We start from the raw sequence: 16,064 nt of genomic DNA on the forward strand, positions 1-16,064 counted from the left end.
TTTTAAGTGGGGCCGTTATATGTGGGCTCCACTGTATTATAGTTGGTAGGGGGCGATTGTGTCTGGTGTATTAGCCCGCCTAATGAATGGATGAATAAAACTTTAATGTCGTCAAAAAAGGGGCAAGCGATAATGAGTTATGTGTCTCGGGGGTGGGGGGGGGTGGGGGGTTGGCAAGACCATGCTTACCTACAACCTTAAGCGCTCTGGTCACGGTCTTGTCACCGACAGCGCTGGTGTCGTCCATACTCTTCTTGCCCCGTTTTCGTCTGAACTGACCATGATGAAGTTTTCCCGCTCGCCAGAGTGCACATATCTAGGCAAGGATTGGAGAAAGGGGGAGGTATTTAAATGACAGGCTATATTCTCAAATTCGACAACAAAGAAAAGTACAGTTTATATACAGACTATTTACAATAGGCTATGTACATATTATGGAAACTGCCAAGTATGTACAGCAAGTTATGTGCACAAATACACGCACGCACGTGGTTCTCCGGCCTTCGAAAGTTGAGAGGCTGGTGTAAGGCCCGCTTTTTCGAGGCACATGTAGACGTGTAGACTTGCTCTTTCTTCTCCTTCTCTCCTGGTATCCGCTGTCAGTGTGGGCAGAAAGTGGGTCGACTGCCACCTCCCCAGTTAATCTCGCCTGGCACCACTAGTAGAAGCCGCACCAGTTTTTTTTGTCTACTTTTTTTTTAATCGCAACGCGTGAGCTTGGAAAAATGGATTTAAGGCTAATGCCTCAATAAATACAAGTTGTAATTGTGCATGCCCTGACTCTTACGTTGTGGCGAGAATGTGGAACCCCGTGCTGATCGTGTGCAACTAAGAGCGTGATTGCTTGACATTTAGAGTGAATTGATTCTAAAGGTGGCGGAGCCGGGGCCTGTGAAAACTATACTCATTTTCTTTGCTGTGAAGTGTCCTGGAATTCAATGCACATGAAGTACAAAGTGACTTATTCACACACCGAATTCGTGGCCGCAATGCACGCTGAGGTTGTCATGAATCCGAATAGCAAATACGTAAGTGCATGTACTAAAGTGAGCATTTTGGTTCGGATAGAGAAGATGGTGAATAAAGCCTGTAGTACAGTCCCCGATAGCCTAGTTGGCATTGCACGCGACCAGTATTCCGACCGTAGATGTTCGGGTCTACCCAGTGAACATGCTTTTCTGCACTTTTTTTTTAAACAATTTAAATCTATTTCAACACTAAGAAATTGTGGAATACTTTGTCTATGGCTTTTTCGCTTTCTTTTATATTGTTATTCGTAACAGCAGAGCTTTTAAGCTTTAGCTTAGTCCGGTGGCGCCCGCCAAAAGTGGCGTCCACCAAAAAACACCAAGAATAAATACCGAGCGCAGGTAAGCGCGCGCCTTGTGAGGAGCTCCCGTCAGTGTCCAGGCTTGCGCGTGGGATTGCGCACGTGAGGAGCTCGCAAAAATACCAAGAAAGCCGTCCACGTGCGTCCGCGCGTTAAGTGCAGAACATATCGCGCTACAGACGCTGATTTAGCGAAGCCAGTTGCCGCCGGTTTTAGCGCGTGCTAAGGCGGTGCACTTTGGGTGAGATGTGAAAGGCTGCGGAAAAAGCGATGCGGGCTCGCCAGTCATAGAAAACTTTCAGCGGCAAGTTCGGAAATCCATGTGAGGTGCAAAAAGCCTTGTCTTTAACGAAGGAAGGGGGGCAGTCGCTATGCTGTTTCTCCATCCTTGCACCACTAATGCAAGCTGCGCCATTTTTGTTTGTTTGTGGGAAACAGGTCCCGTCGCAATGCGATAATGCTGCCTTGTTGCGCATTCTGTGCACTCTACTTGAGGCGATAAGAACAGCGGGAAGGAGGGAGACAGAGTTTGAGAGTCCTTGAAAGCATAAAGCCATTCCTTTGGACTTCGCGGTAAGTGACTTTTTGATGTCCCGGCGCTTTCCACGGACGTTTTGCCTCTGGGCGTGCGGGAAATAGTTGCCTTAAATCTTCTCGCTTCACATTAGGCGTCTCGCAGTCACGTCGTGTTTCTATATGCCACGAGGTTTCCCACGTCGCATGGCTCAATCCTCTTTGCGGAAGGCCACAGGCGGCGTCTGTTTCGAGCACCAACCCACTAGAACGAGCGTTTCGTAATCTACCAAACTTACAAGTGATCCATGTGCCGAAAGAGTATGGCATCATCTATGGCGTTCAGGAAGTCTGTTCATGGTCTGCAAGTACTAACAACGAAGTGAAGCTCGGAGACTAAGCACAAGCGTCAGTTATATAGTTTGCAGCAAAAAAATAAAAATAAGAAAGGGCACTATGCCAATGATCAGGGGAAAACAAAAAAATGGCGTGAACGCGACAACTTAATATTTTCAGAGAGAGAGAGAGGGGGGGGGGGGGCTCTTTAATGTGGACTGGAGAGGAGGCCAGCCCTCATAGTGACGAGACTTGCTACGCCAGATGGGAGCTGACTACAATGATGAGCGGGGAATATTTTTATAAAATTATTGGAGCATATGATCGTGGGTTTCCGGTCAAAATAATTAAGAAGAGTAAGAAAGCAACAATACCCTGGATAACCCACTAACTATTGCATCGAATAAAAGAAAAAAAACTATTTCACAAATATATAGGAAACAGGGACTTGAGAATACCTATACAAAGATCAGAAATAAGATGAGCTCTGTGATTAAAAACTCCCGGATTACTTACTACACTAATAAATTTGCCGAGGTATATTATGACCTTCCCAAAACTTGGCGCACTATCGAACATGTACTACGGAAAACGCGAACTGCCGCTCCTAAGGAAACTAAAACAGATGGTCAGATACTGAAAAAATATTGATGAAAGAGCAGTTTTTGTGGCCATTAAAAACAATACCCAGGTATTGATTCATCGGTTTCGTGTGTCCTTTCGCCAACCATTATTTAGATTTCTCTTTGAGATAAAACTGAACTCTGTGCGGCATTTGTCGCTCACCATCCCACGCGTAAAGCTTGGTGACGTCAGGTGTGATGGCACAGTTTGTAATCCCCGGGTTTTAAAGGGCGCTTTAGGTGCAAGGAAAAGGTAACCCGACCGTAGTGCATGCACTAGGGGGGGACAAAGGGCCTAGCGAAATGCGGCTGTAAATCAATGATTCAGCGAACACCGCCCGGCCCACATTGCGGACTCACTTACGCATCGTCCATCTATTTCATCGAGGGCTCTTTCATCGGCTACGTCAGCCGCGTAGCCGGAGGACGCGTTTAGGGAATGAAAATCCGTTAACGGTGACCTGACGTGGAAAGAAAGGTAGCTGGGCTGGGCCTACGTTCAAAGCGGGCCTCCTCTCGCAAAACACCCATGCATACCGCCAGCTGCCCTTGCCTTGACGTTGTCCATTGAACAGAAAAGAAATGTCTTGTTTTCATTCCAACAAAAAACCTAAAAAGCTACGAGAAATAAAATAGGGTGACCAGCCATGGGGACCCGGTAACGGAACAAAGACGCACGTGATCCGAGCACTTAGCTTTTGTGTGAGCTGAATGAATGTGGTTCGACGAAAAAAAGGTTGGCCAATTCATGCGGGGCAAACATTAAGTGAAGGCGAGGTGCTGGAGGATAGCGACACTCTGTGCTTCACGGCAACACCCCTGACGACCACCAATTTGGTTTCGCTGATGGAACAACCAATTAATCGTTTTGACGCAGCTGACTCAATTCCACCGGTCGAACAGGCCACACATTGCCTCCGGAAAAATTTCCTTCATGGCGTCGGCCTTCTACCAGGCAAATGTAGCTAATATTTCCTCCTTTTAGTGGAAAACACGCAGCATGAAGACTGTATGTTAGCGCATCAATAACCCTGTAAACCGCAAATGAGTGTGCTGTCGTGAAGACAATAGTAATCTCCCCGGAAATGGTTCATATATGTACAGATACCGGACATAGCAGGAGTGACTACATCATTTAGTAGAGCGAACATGGGAACATCGAACCTGCAATGCATTTGAAATTAAGCACAAAACGTTGTTGTTCAATACTTTCACAAGCTGTTCATTTGGCTTTTCCCGCACTCTAGTCTTTTCCAAATATAATAGATGCCTGGAAGAAATTGCTGAAATGGAATAATATTCAGTGGCTGAGTTAGGATTACGGCGGTTAAATTGACGGGCCGAGGCCATAAATTTTAAGCTAAATGACATTCGTGAAAAAATGCAGGCAAAATAAGAGGGCTGGATAGTTTGTTTGGAACTGCTTCAGCTAGTGTCTACTCATTTGAGTTACAGTTTTCGGTTTAACAGCAAAGTCCACCATCAATCGCTCGCACTGCGAGCGAAACTGATCAGCATAAGTGATGCCCGAAGCGCCTAATTGCAGCTCTAGCTCAGGAATGAGCCAAATCAAAGTAGAAAATGGCGTCGCATATCACGAAATTCAGATCAAATACGCGCTCTTGGCATGAGACTGAAAAGTAAGAATGCACAGGTGCCGTCAGAAGTAATTGGAGCACGGAAGCTGTGGCCAAACCGCATAGGAGCGCCGTGTAGCTGCATCGGCGGTACACACTAAACTTTTTAACACCCTTTAAGGTGCTAAAAGGGTGCACGCAACATTTTGCACCCTTTTTGCACCTTTTAGGGACCAAAACATTGCTCCGGCACCCAATCATGAGGGTGCCACAAATTAAGGGGTGTAAATCTTAACATTTTTACACCCTTTAAGGTGCTAGAGGGGTGTACTGAACATTTTGCACCCTTTTTGCACCTTTCAAGCACCCAAATATTTGTCGGGCACCCCATCTCGAGGGTGCCAAAATTCAGGGGTGTAATCAAAAGTTTCAAAGGGTGCTATGACCGTTAAAGGGGTGCTAAAAAGTATTTCTTCTCGCACCCTGTCGTTAGGGTGCCTAAAAGAACGGTGTGTGAATGCAAGCATGCAAAATTGCACAAAAACAGGCTGAATGTTTAAACCGCACATTGCACTATTTCACCTCCCGTTGAGAGGTTTAGATATGAACTCTCCACATAGACCAGGGGAAATGCTCTAAAATTGCTGTTCGTAAATTGAACAAAACGTGCTGAATGCTTAAACTCCACTCTGCACTTCTATACTTCTTCGAGTGTATCAGAAGGTTCGTTTCGATGTCTGGGTGCACGGGAAGGGAAGGCTACAAAATGCCTCTTGTAGTCCTATAAATAAAACTTTTACGCAAGGCATCCGTGTCCTCAACGAAATCGAATTTACCTAAGAATTTGTTCCCATATTATTATGCCCCGGGCAAAAAGTCCAACAAGACTTTCTTGTTGGGCTCACAGCACGCCTGTGGGGCTAATACGAAGTTCTGTCGGCACTCTATCGTTCCAATAGCCTAGTCTTCCAACAGGGAGTTTAACCTTGATGACGTTTGTGGGGCCAATAAGAAGCTCTGTCGGCACTCTATCGTCCCAACAGCGTAGTCTTCCAACCGGGAGTTTAACCGTGATGGCGTTTACCGGCTCGCCAACACGATCAGTGAACGCCAACAGACGCCTTGTTCGTAATCAGCGGCGCGAGCGCGCCATCAGACAGAACTGACAGACGCCCTGAAGGTGGTTTTTAGGGCCTAAACCGCAGCGTCTATGTCTGGCATAGACGCTAGACGTCAACGTTTGTGTTCAAAATTTTCCGTTCAATAACATAACGATGTGAAGATATGCTTTGGCTCATACCACGGCAAGCACAATCGTTTGTGGCTGCAGTCTCGGTTGCTCTTCGTCCACAACAAACTGAATCGTCTGTACAGCTTTCTTCGAGGGCGTGTATGCAGGGGTTCTATCTTCCTTTTTTGCGCAGGCCGACGGGGGCGGTCGTGTAAAATCATTTTCGTTCGTCGCTGCCGTAGGGTTGCCACCTTCCTGGTTATGGACCGGCCCGACCGGTTTTTTAAACAGCGGGCCGGTTGCCGGTCCATTTCTAAAACCGGCCGTCATCAGCCGGTTTTTTGGCTTTTGTGCCGTGATTAGGTCCGTTTTGGCGTTTTATAAGCGTCAATTCAACAACTAAGACGATAAATACGTGTCGACAAGCTGCGCAAAGACACGCGATCAGAGAAAATACGCGGGCGAGCACGCTGCCTCAGATGGAGGGGGACCTAAGGGAAGAACAAAATAACGAAATTCTACCGCCGCGGTCCGCAATTGCGGTTACGTTTCACTGAAGCACATGCAGAGCGATTAACCAAGCTCTCAATCACTTTCAGTACAAACGTTATGTTGATTTCTCTCTAAGAAAACACTACAATAAATAGCACTGCATGTTAAAAATCATGGCGTCTTTTTTCAACACATATCCCCCCTCCCCCCCCCCCCCCCCCCCCCCCCCCGGAAGGCCCGTTTTTTCTTTCGGGGAAAGGTGGTAACCCTACGCTGCTGTTCTGCCTACCTGCTTGCTGTACCTATTACGTCGCCGCCACCGCATGCTTCGGTCGCTTTCTAATAATCCCCACTTGTTACAAACTCAGAGGTTTTCGCACTGTTAGCAGTCGTTCCACACGATGGGTTTAATTCGCCTGACATGCCAGGAGTGACATCGCTTGTAGTATTAGAGCGACGTTGCTTGTATGCAAGACGGTGCCGGTCAAACAAGCGTTATCAACGCCATAATTCTAACGGCACATTTCATTTATTTCGTGCCTACCGTGGCTTGCGCAGAAAAGGTCGGGTTGACTGCGATAGCTTTTCTTGAGTCAAATAATGGAGCTTTGGCTCAATCGCTTGCAGCGCTAGCAATGCGGCCTCGTCTGCAAGACCGGTGCGTGAGAAACAAGCGTTAGGACAGCCAGAATTTCAAAAATGCAGCATAAACTATACACAAGCGACAATATTCGTTGACAACTTACGTAATTATAGAGTTGTTTAAGGCACCCCCGAACACCGAGCCTCCCCCAAACCTTTTTAAAACTAGCCACGCTTAACGTAGTCAGCCTTGTCTCCGCTAAACGGAGACTTTGGCTATTAGAACTTCTGAATCAAGAAAAAATTGATGTAGCCTTTCTTCAGGAAACAAAAATCGGAAACCCAGACGATGCAAAAAATTTTGTACGCCTGTTCGGCAATTAGTTCTGGTGTTTTCACACCCTGACCGAGACCCGAGCAGGCGGCGCAGCCATTCTCGTTAGGAAAAATGATTCGGTCAAAATCGTGGACTGCGAATTGGGCAAAGATGGCCGCTTCAGCCTAGTGGACGCATTTGTGGGAGGGGAACTCACCCGTTTCCTGTGCATGTACGCTCCCCATGACCCACCATCACGAAGTGAGCTCTTCACCGCCACCCGCCCTCTTTTGAATGTCCCATGCACCGTGATATTTGGCGGTGACTTTAATTGTGTGACGGAAAAAAGTGACAGAGCAGGTGGGTGGAGCAGCACCGATGCCTCGTCGCGAATTTTAAAGTCAGTAGTTCGTGACTGTGACCTGACCGACGCGGCCTCGGGGCGGAAGTGGGCCACCCCACGATACACCAGATGGAGTGGTGTGTCTCAGGCCCGGCTGGACCGGTTTTATGTCTCAGGAGACTTACTTTCACGAATACAAGACTACGCCGTGACACCCGTCCCACTGTCTGACCACGGCTTAGTGACATGTGAAATTAGGTACGATGTAAACCAAAAGCATGGCAAACTAAATCCGCGTTGGATAATGAACGCATCCATCATGCAAAACCCAGAATTCGTAGAACGCGTGCGGGAAGAAATAAAACGCTTGGGAACCCGCACGATAGGGTCCAGCGAGTGGGAATCTTTCAAAACTAAAATCAAAGAAGTTGCAACCACCATAGGCAGGCGAGAGGCCGCGCGTGGTAGAGCTACCCAAAACCGCCTCATGTCAACGCTCCGAGACCTCATTGAGGCGGATGAAGAGAGGCCTGGGGAATTTCGCGAGGACATCCGCGTAACTAAAAAAGAGCTTTTCAATGAACTGGAACATCGCTACTGGGGTGCCTTGGTCCGCAGCAGGGAGCAGAGAGTTGAGCATGAGGCACAGCCCTCGAAAATCTTCCGCACGCTCGAGAGAGAGAACGCTACCCGGAAAAACATCACCGAGGTTCAACACCAAGGGCAGCTCGCGCGGGGACCGCGTGAAGTGGCAAGCGCCTTTGAGGACTTTTACTCCAGCCTGTTTAATTTGCAGATTGGATTAGACCCCGTGCCCGAGGAAGTTCTGAGCGAGCTCCCAAAGGCATCGGAGGATTTGAGAGAATTAATTAACTCTCCAATAACTGCAGCGGAGGTAGAATCCGTAATCAAACAGCTACCCAGAAACAAGTCCCCAGGTCCAGACGGGATTGTCTCAGAATTTTACATGACTTTTCAAAAATGGTTAAGTCCAATACTCGCTTCAGTTTTCGAGGAGACAATGCACAAAAAGCTACTTTCTCCTTCCATGCGAAATAGCCACCTGGTCCTCCTGCCGAAAACACCACAATCCGGTCCAATTCCAAGCACATCCGATTTCCGCCCGATTTCCGTTTTGTCGTCAGACTACAAAATCCTGGCTCGGATACTGGCTCATCGACTCGAAACGGCCCTTAGTACGGTGGTGGGCCCACACCAGACTTGCGGCTTCAAAGGGCGAACAATAAATTCCAACCTTCACTGGATGAGGACCGCTTGTGAGGCGGGAGAGCTAGGGTTAACACCACTGGCTGTGCTACAGCTCGACCTTAAGAAGGCATTCGACAGGGTACAACGGCCTTTCCTGTTCACACTCCTCAGGCACTGCGGAGTAGGAGACACCATGATGGAGTGGATCCAGATATGCTACACTCAAATCACGACGAGCATAATCGTTAATGGGCAAGTAGGAACCCCCATCATGGTACAAAACTCTGTCCGCCAAGACTGTCCAATGTCTCCACTACTTTTTGCTCTTTACCTGGAGCCGCTGTGTCGCATGGTTGCTGCGTCCACCAAAATCGAAGGACTCGTTATGGGCGGACGGGAACTCCGAGTGTTGGCATATGCCGACGACGTTGCCCTTATCTGCACAACAGCTGCCCAAGCCGGAGAAGTACTCCGACTGGCACATCAGTTCGGCGGTTTCTCCGGTGCAGAGCTGAACCTTGAAAAATCCGAGGGAGCCTGGTTGGGGTGCTGGGAAAGAAAGCCGCGCAAGTGCTTCAACATGCGGTGGTCGAACCGCGTTGAGACATATCTAGGGGTAAAGATCGGAGTGGGCCAGGCGGTGGCGCCTCGATGGAAATCAAAAGTTGACGCGGCCGAATGGAAGCTTCACCCCTGGAGGAACCGTAACATATCCATTTATGCAAGGTCCCTCTTGTGCAAAATGGTAGCCTACCCCGCAATTCTGTACGCAGCGCGCATTACCACCATCGATGCCGGCTCGATACAGAGGCTACACCGGTCATGGGCAGTTTTCGTTTGGCGGTCGCAATACGAGCACATGCGCCGCACCAATCTCTTCTGGAGCGTGGAGGGGTGTGGCATTGGACTGATAAATGCAGAACTCAAGCTCGTAGTCCAGCGCTTCCTTTTCTTCCGCGACCAGGTCGACCCGTTTCTTCAGGCGGCCATCCAATGCATAGGCTCCTTTCACTTGCCGCCGTGGCTTGCCACATCAGCGCCTGTCGATCACGGCTCTCGCATCATCGGGTTCTACAGGGAGATTGCGAGCGCGGTGGCTTCACTTCAGACGTGTTTTTCTTGGGAATACCTGCTCGCTGTGAAGCCGCGAAAGTTATACTGGGACCTAGTTGCTTAGACTCTGCCACCACCCCTGTACCGTCAGCCACCGGTAACTCAGGGTGGAGGCGATGTTCTCAAGCGAGTCAGGCAATCCCCCATCCCAGTCGACACAAAAGATTTTTTCTTCCGTTTCCACGCGGCAGTGTTGCCAGTCATGGCGCGTCAGCAGGAGCGGGGCTTCTTCCTCCCCTGGGGCGCCGGATGCCTCCTGTGTGGCAAACCGGAAACCGCCGAACATGCATTCCTTGACTGCAACACGGCGATGTATTTCTGGCACGAAATACAAGCGTGCTTCAGAACATCGTGGAACGTCATTTGGCCGGGCCTCAAGTTCCTGTGTGTGGACACAGAGCACCCCGCTTTCCGTGATTGTGTCCTAGCCATCGGACTTCACGCCCTCTGGAAAGCGAGGGTAGAAGCAGTGGAGTGCGCCCTCCACCCACAACCCGCATGGCGACACTTTCTGCGGGAGGTCCAATGGACGGTCAGCGCATTGGGCACATCTGACTGCGACCTGGAACTGCGAAGGAAGCTCGCCCGAGGCAGCCATGCGCTGAAGCGCTACAAAAAAAATGAGGAAAGGCGCAGGCAGGGAAACGCCTAAGCCATTGGGCTTCACCAGGGAACTTGTATGCATTGTTCTGTGATGTTTGCAGTTCTTGTTATTGCTATGTGGGGTCATTTAGTCTAAACGTATGGTTATAAAACTCCATATACCACCAAACCTTGCACGTGCTGTACCATGTGAATATTTTTTCGTAAAGCAAAAAGAATAATGCAAACGAAAATAAATGGCTGTGGTACCCAACTTTTATAAGTAGATTATAAGCCGCAGTAAGGAGGGAACTATATTATGAGCCGCAGTACGGAGGAAACAATACATTTTGCATTTGGTCTTCCTTCATATTGAACCTTCCTGCTCAGCTCAAGAATAAGGCACTAAACATTGCAAGTAGCTACCGTGATTGGAAGTTTTATGCAATACTGAGAAGCCAAGGGTTTTAAGGTTCAAGGAAGTTTTGTGTGGTTGAAGTGTTGCACACCTAATTGCTTTCACTGCATAGCTTGGTTATGCTGTGCAGTGAAGCTCGAAGGATGTGTACTGCAGTTCGGCAAAGTGAACATATAATTGGTTTTTTACGATGTTTTGGATAATCAACTACCTCTAAAGTTATAACTCTGTACTGAGATGTGGCTTCTGACTCTTTAAATATATGTTTTAACAATCGGTGACACAAGTTCAAGGAAATTATCAGCTGACGTTGAGCTTCAATAGAATGTCTCACTGAACCGAGCTTAGAAAGCACGAATGTTTCATACCATAATCGTGTGTCATATTGTGCAATATGTGGTCTCACACCTGCTGCACCATTTGTGAACCGAGGATGACGCACCCTTTTTGTACCCCTTTAGGTGGGTGCTTTTGCAGAAGATGCTCCTACAGATTGGGGTGCTATGTAGCACCCTAGGATACTTTTAGGTCGAAAAGGGTGTTATAAGGCACCTGTCTTCTGGTGTGCTTCACAAAGGGTGCTCCTGCGGCGACAGAATCCAAGCACCCTAAAGGGTGCAAAATTTTCAGTTTTTAGGGTGCTCCTGCGGCGACAAGCTGAAGCACCCTTTTGGGCGTAAAAATTTTTAGTGTGTAAAAGAAAGGTCGAGAACACGCATGCATGCCTGCCGACGGCGATGGCCCACCTATACATCTCGAACCACTTCTTTTAACCTGCTTTGAAAATTCTTCGCCGCATACTGAAGTCCTATGCTCGACTGCACAAATTGCTGACAATTCGCTACGTTTGCCGGCAATTTGCCGGAAGTATTTGCAAATATTTGCAAGTATTTGCTCGAGCAGTCGGCAGGTCGCGGGAGTTCCTGCTGCTTTAAGAGCTGACCCTCTTCTCCGCCGCCGCCTCCGACGCTTTGTGAGTTTGTTGTCCCTCACGTTACGAAATAACCGTTGGCTGAGAGAGCGAGAAAGCTTTGCTTGGAAACATAAAGATACGTGACAAGCACACACAAAATCAGGGGAAACACTTTTGGGATCAAGCATTTACAATGTTCTATCCAGTCCCGCGTACTGTTCGCGATTGGCCTAATTAGTCTGGTTGGCCTGAAACTCCGCTTTGCGAGAGCTTTCCCCTGGTTTACGCACAACAGAGATAAACTCAAAGTTGGTTGTGACAAGGTTTTCAGAAGCAATGTTGGATAAGGTCAGTTATACTGGCACCACAACACATTATGCGACAACGACAAGCTTGAAGCACGCTGCACAATACTTTGCAATCTGTTTATGTTAAAAACACGAAAGCTTTTCGTTGCCGCAGTAGTAACGTTCTTCCTACAGGATAACAACTTAATCATTCTGAATTTGGCTACAGGTCATATAAACCTTCACGCTCAGTACCACTGCAGCGGTTGCCAACGAACCCAACACAGTGCTTTAGAATGTGCAGCCACTCAGCCTCGCTAATTATAGTTGGTAATAAACCTTCTTATTCAAAAACGTATAAAACAATTTGGTCAATCAAACACGTTTTACTTACGCTATTCCTAGTCAATATGGCAACAAAATGTATCAGTACTCACCAGTGGATAGGGGGGGGGGGTTGTAGTAGCTCCAGCCTGGTGTGCATTATTGCCTGTTGGGCAGCGCCTTATCACCGGGAGCTGAACCTATAGGACAGGCCTTTACAGGCACGCAGGGGGGCGTGGTCAGTGCGATATAAGCCACTTTACAAATTAGCACTGAAATGGCTGGTTCTCTTCGCTTTGTGTTCGCACGGTTCTCACACTGAGACACCGATCCCGTTGCAACGGGAATAAGTTGTGATAAATGACTTCCTTTCCACACGCCTCTAACCCGGATAAGCAATGCGGTAGTTGGAAAGATTGCGGCATTCTTTATCGAAACAACTGCCCTCAGCCGCTCAACAACGTTAAGTATGGTTAGAAGAGAGCTAATGCAAATGCTGCTGCAATAGTTCGTCTCTACTTGCCTTGGTTCCGACGAGTCGCTCATCCAGCAGCCCGTTCATTCTAGGACGCACATTTATCACAGTTAATACCAGTGCGCACGTACAATTTCGGGGAAGATATGGTCTTACGACGGTGTGTCGCTGTCTAGTCAACAAGGTCATTTATAACAGGTTATACCGATGTTTACGTACAACTTGGGGTAAGATTCCGGTTCACGGAAGTCTCGTGGTTGACACGTCAGCCGGGTTTGTTACCTGCATAGCTATTTCATGGGAACTTATGCGGAAAACAAAGTCTCCTGGGAGCATTAGCGAGAAAGTAACTAGCGAGAAGTAATTAGCGAGAAAGTAAATATCTCAAAGAATCATTCTAGAATCCCAGGTAAGGATTATCGAATAAACCCAACTATATTCAATACGACGTCTTTCGGGTGCATGCCGAGTAATTACACAGACTAGAAAGGGTTTACGTTCTTCTATGTGCCTGAGAACAAGAACAAAAGCCATTATCCGCAAGATGTGCACCCTACTTGTAGTTTTTAATGCAATATAAATGGCATAATCCTTTGGAAAATATGTGACGCGGAGCCAAATATTGCGCTCTGGTGAGTGGTGGTGGTGCTCGCGGCGAAGCCGCTTGCTGCATTGTAACCACCGAAAGTCTCTCCCTCATTACAGATCATCACCATCAGCATCATCATCGTCGTCGTCGTCGTTTTCGTCATAATGTAATGATGTCAATCATCAGTGTGATGATGACGAATATGATGATGATGATATCACTGACACAGGAATAGCATTGCCTCCAAAATGGGGAAAATGCAAAGCATTTACTCACCTTTCAAGCTGTGTTTGTCACGTTCATTGCAAAAAACGTGTATTCATATAGCACTAACACACATGGTGACAGCGGTCCCAATGCTCCGCATAACAGCGTGTGAGGCCAGGTTCAGACTGCTGCCGCAACTGTCGGAGTAACGTTCATGAGTGACGCCATTTCACCTCTCAGCCAACTGACCTTCGTGACACATTGTTTTTTACGTCCATAGATCCCGATATGGCTTTTGCGTCGGTAGTATGAACATAGCCCGAGTTTCACAACACTGTAAAAACTGTACAAGCTTAAGAAATATCCCATTTTTTAAATGTGGAGCGATGCTTGGGGCAATCTGGGAACGTGTTTTGATCATTGGCTTCTAGGTGTCTCTTTTTCGTACGGATTATATTCTTGAAACCAGAGACCCAAGCGGGCCTGTAGGTAAATCAGGGAGCGGTAGGTAGGCTTGCCCTAGGGGCCCACAGCGAAACTACGAATGAAGGGGTACAGGGTGATATGGGCTGGTCATCCTTTTAGGCAAGGGAGGCGCAGAGCAAGATAAAATTTGAGGAGGGGCTGGGTGACATGTAGGACGAAAAGTTGGCCGTGAGAGTGTTTAGGTACCTGCATACGAGGAGCATGGACACGCGGTGGAGACGGAGGACCAGACAGCTGACGAAGCCATACGGAAATTCGGTAGGGGAAGGTGGGGTATACACAACAGGTAAAAAGCAGGTAAAAGCAGTAGAGACGACGAATTGGGTGCAGAGAATGGAAGGAAAAAAACTCTGGAGACTTATAGAACAGAGAAACTAAAAATCAGAAATGAAGGTTTCTATGGCAATACGCGAGGCAGTGCATTGCTTTTTGAAGCACGGGCGGGGGTGTCTGAGAACACGGGCATACACGGCTAACTACAGGAAACAGGACGAAAAATGTGCATGCTGCGGCAGGAATCGGGAAACCGTAGGGCATATTGTCATAGAGTGCACGGATATCAGCCCGCGGCGGGACAATGGGGAAGTGACGTTGACGGAGGCTTTGGGATTTCGTGTGAGGGGGACCCTCAACTTCAGGGCAATAGAGGTGATGAAAAGGCGGCTGGAGTTGAGGCGGAAGAAAAGTAGGTAAGAGATTGGGACGTAGGATGAGTATTATACCGAAATAGAATCAGAAGGGGGTGCAAGGGCAGGAAGGGGGGGAAGTGATGGGAGTTTAAAACCGGGGAAGGAAGGGACGAGGGATAACCCATTAGGTTAGTGAAGGGTAGTGCAAACAAGTAGAATAACACAGGCAAGTAGGTTGGTGACAACCGACGTCCCGATACAAAGGGAGGGCCTCTAATGATCATCATCGTCATCATATATGGCGACACTTTTTTCAATCCGAGTTCCGTTTATGGGGTTGAATGGGGTTGGAGCAGTTGCGGCAAACTGCAGCAACTCTTCAATAAAGGTCACACACAACAACAACACTATGAAGAAGCTAGCATAATATGGGCTGCCATTAAGTGGTCCAAGTACATAGTAGCTTTAATAGCAGTTTCAAAAAAGACGTTCACTTCTACATTCTCGTCATTTTCTGCAATGCTTCCGGACATGGTTACGAAAAAAACTACAACTGTCCTTGTTGGAAAAATAAAACGTACTCCCACGGTTTTTTCGGGAATTGGATCGCGTGTTCTCGGCAAATCACAGGGCGACGAATATCCTGCATGTCACCCTAGATCTCGAGACATGAAGCTTCGTCATCCTTCTTGTTTGGGCAGCTGTGCCTACGTGTGCAACTGCAAGTTAGATACGGTGCAGCGGTGAGCGCTTGGCTCCCGCCGCTGCCAGGGAGAGTCGCCGCACCCCTCCCGCAAGGTTGCCCCTACTGCTACACCCATTGCACGGTGAAGCTGGACCATTTATTTGGAGATGCTACTTTCAACGACGGTCGTGCGCGACTTCTTTAAGGGACGGCTTGCCACCTCCGTCAGAAGTAGCACAGCTGTGGCGAGTAAGAACACTGCTTGTTTTTAAATAAAGTTAGCCGAATACGCCTTCGCCGAAGATCTAATGATCTGAACCAATTTGCGTTGTGATTGCTGCAGTTCCTCCACAAGATGTCATGTGAGACCTGTCAGTACTGAGTGAAGGTGAACACGAGCAATGACATTTTGTGTGCGTTTGTGAATGTCCGACCTTCCCGTACAAAATACGTCCGCATCCTCCCCCCACACACTCAGGCCGTTTGTGGCCCTTTTAAAATAATTAAGTAACTACTACTACTACTTCGACAGCGTTTCTCAACCATGAGTGAGCTGCGAATTCCTTTTGACCTTGCGGAAGCTTTTGAGGAATCGCACTATGAGTTATGCTAATACATGGCATGACGTCAAACAATTTTCTATTACAGTTAAAATCACACATACGCCCACAACGTACGGCCACACTTTGTGTCTGTCTTTCTTGCACAACTCGAGTGCAGCGCGGTAAAGCCGACACTAAAACGCTTCTTTTTTTAATTTTTGCGAAGTCACGAAAAGAAGAAAAGCAAGTCATGCAACGAAGC

This window comes from Haemaphysalis longicornis, unplaced genomic scaffold (assembly GCF_048455015.1).
Source record: "Haemaphysalis longicornis isolate Haplotype H1 unplaced genomic scaffold, Haemaphysalis longicornis Haplotype H1 scaffold_9, whole genome shotgun sequence".
Classification (NCBI taxonomy): domain Eukaryota; kingdom Metazoa; phylum Arthropoda; class Arachnida; order Ixodida; family Ixodidae; genus Haemaphysalis; species Haemaphysalis longicornis.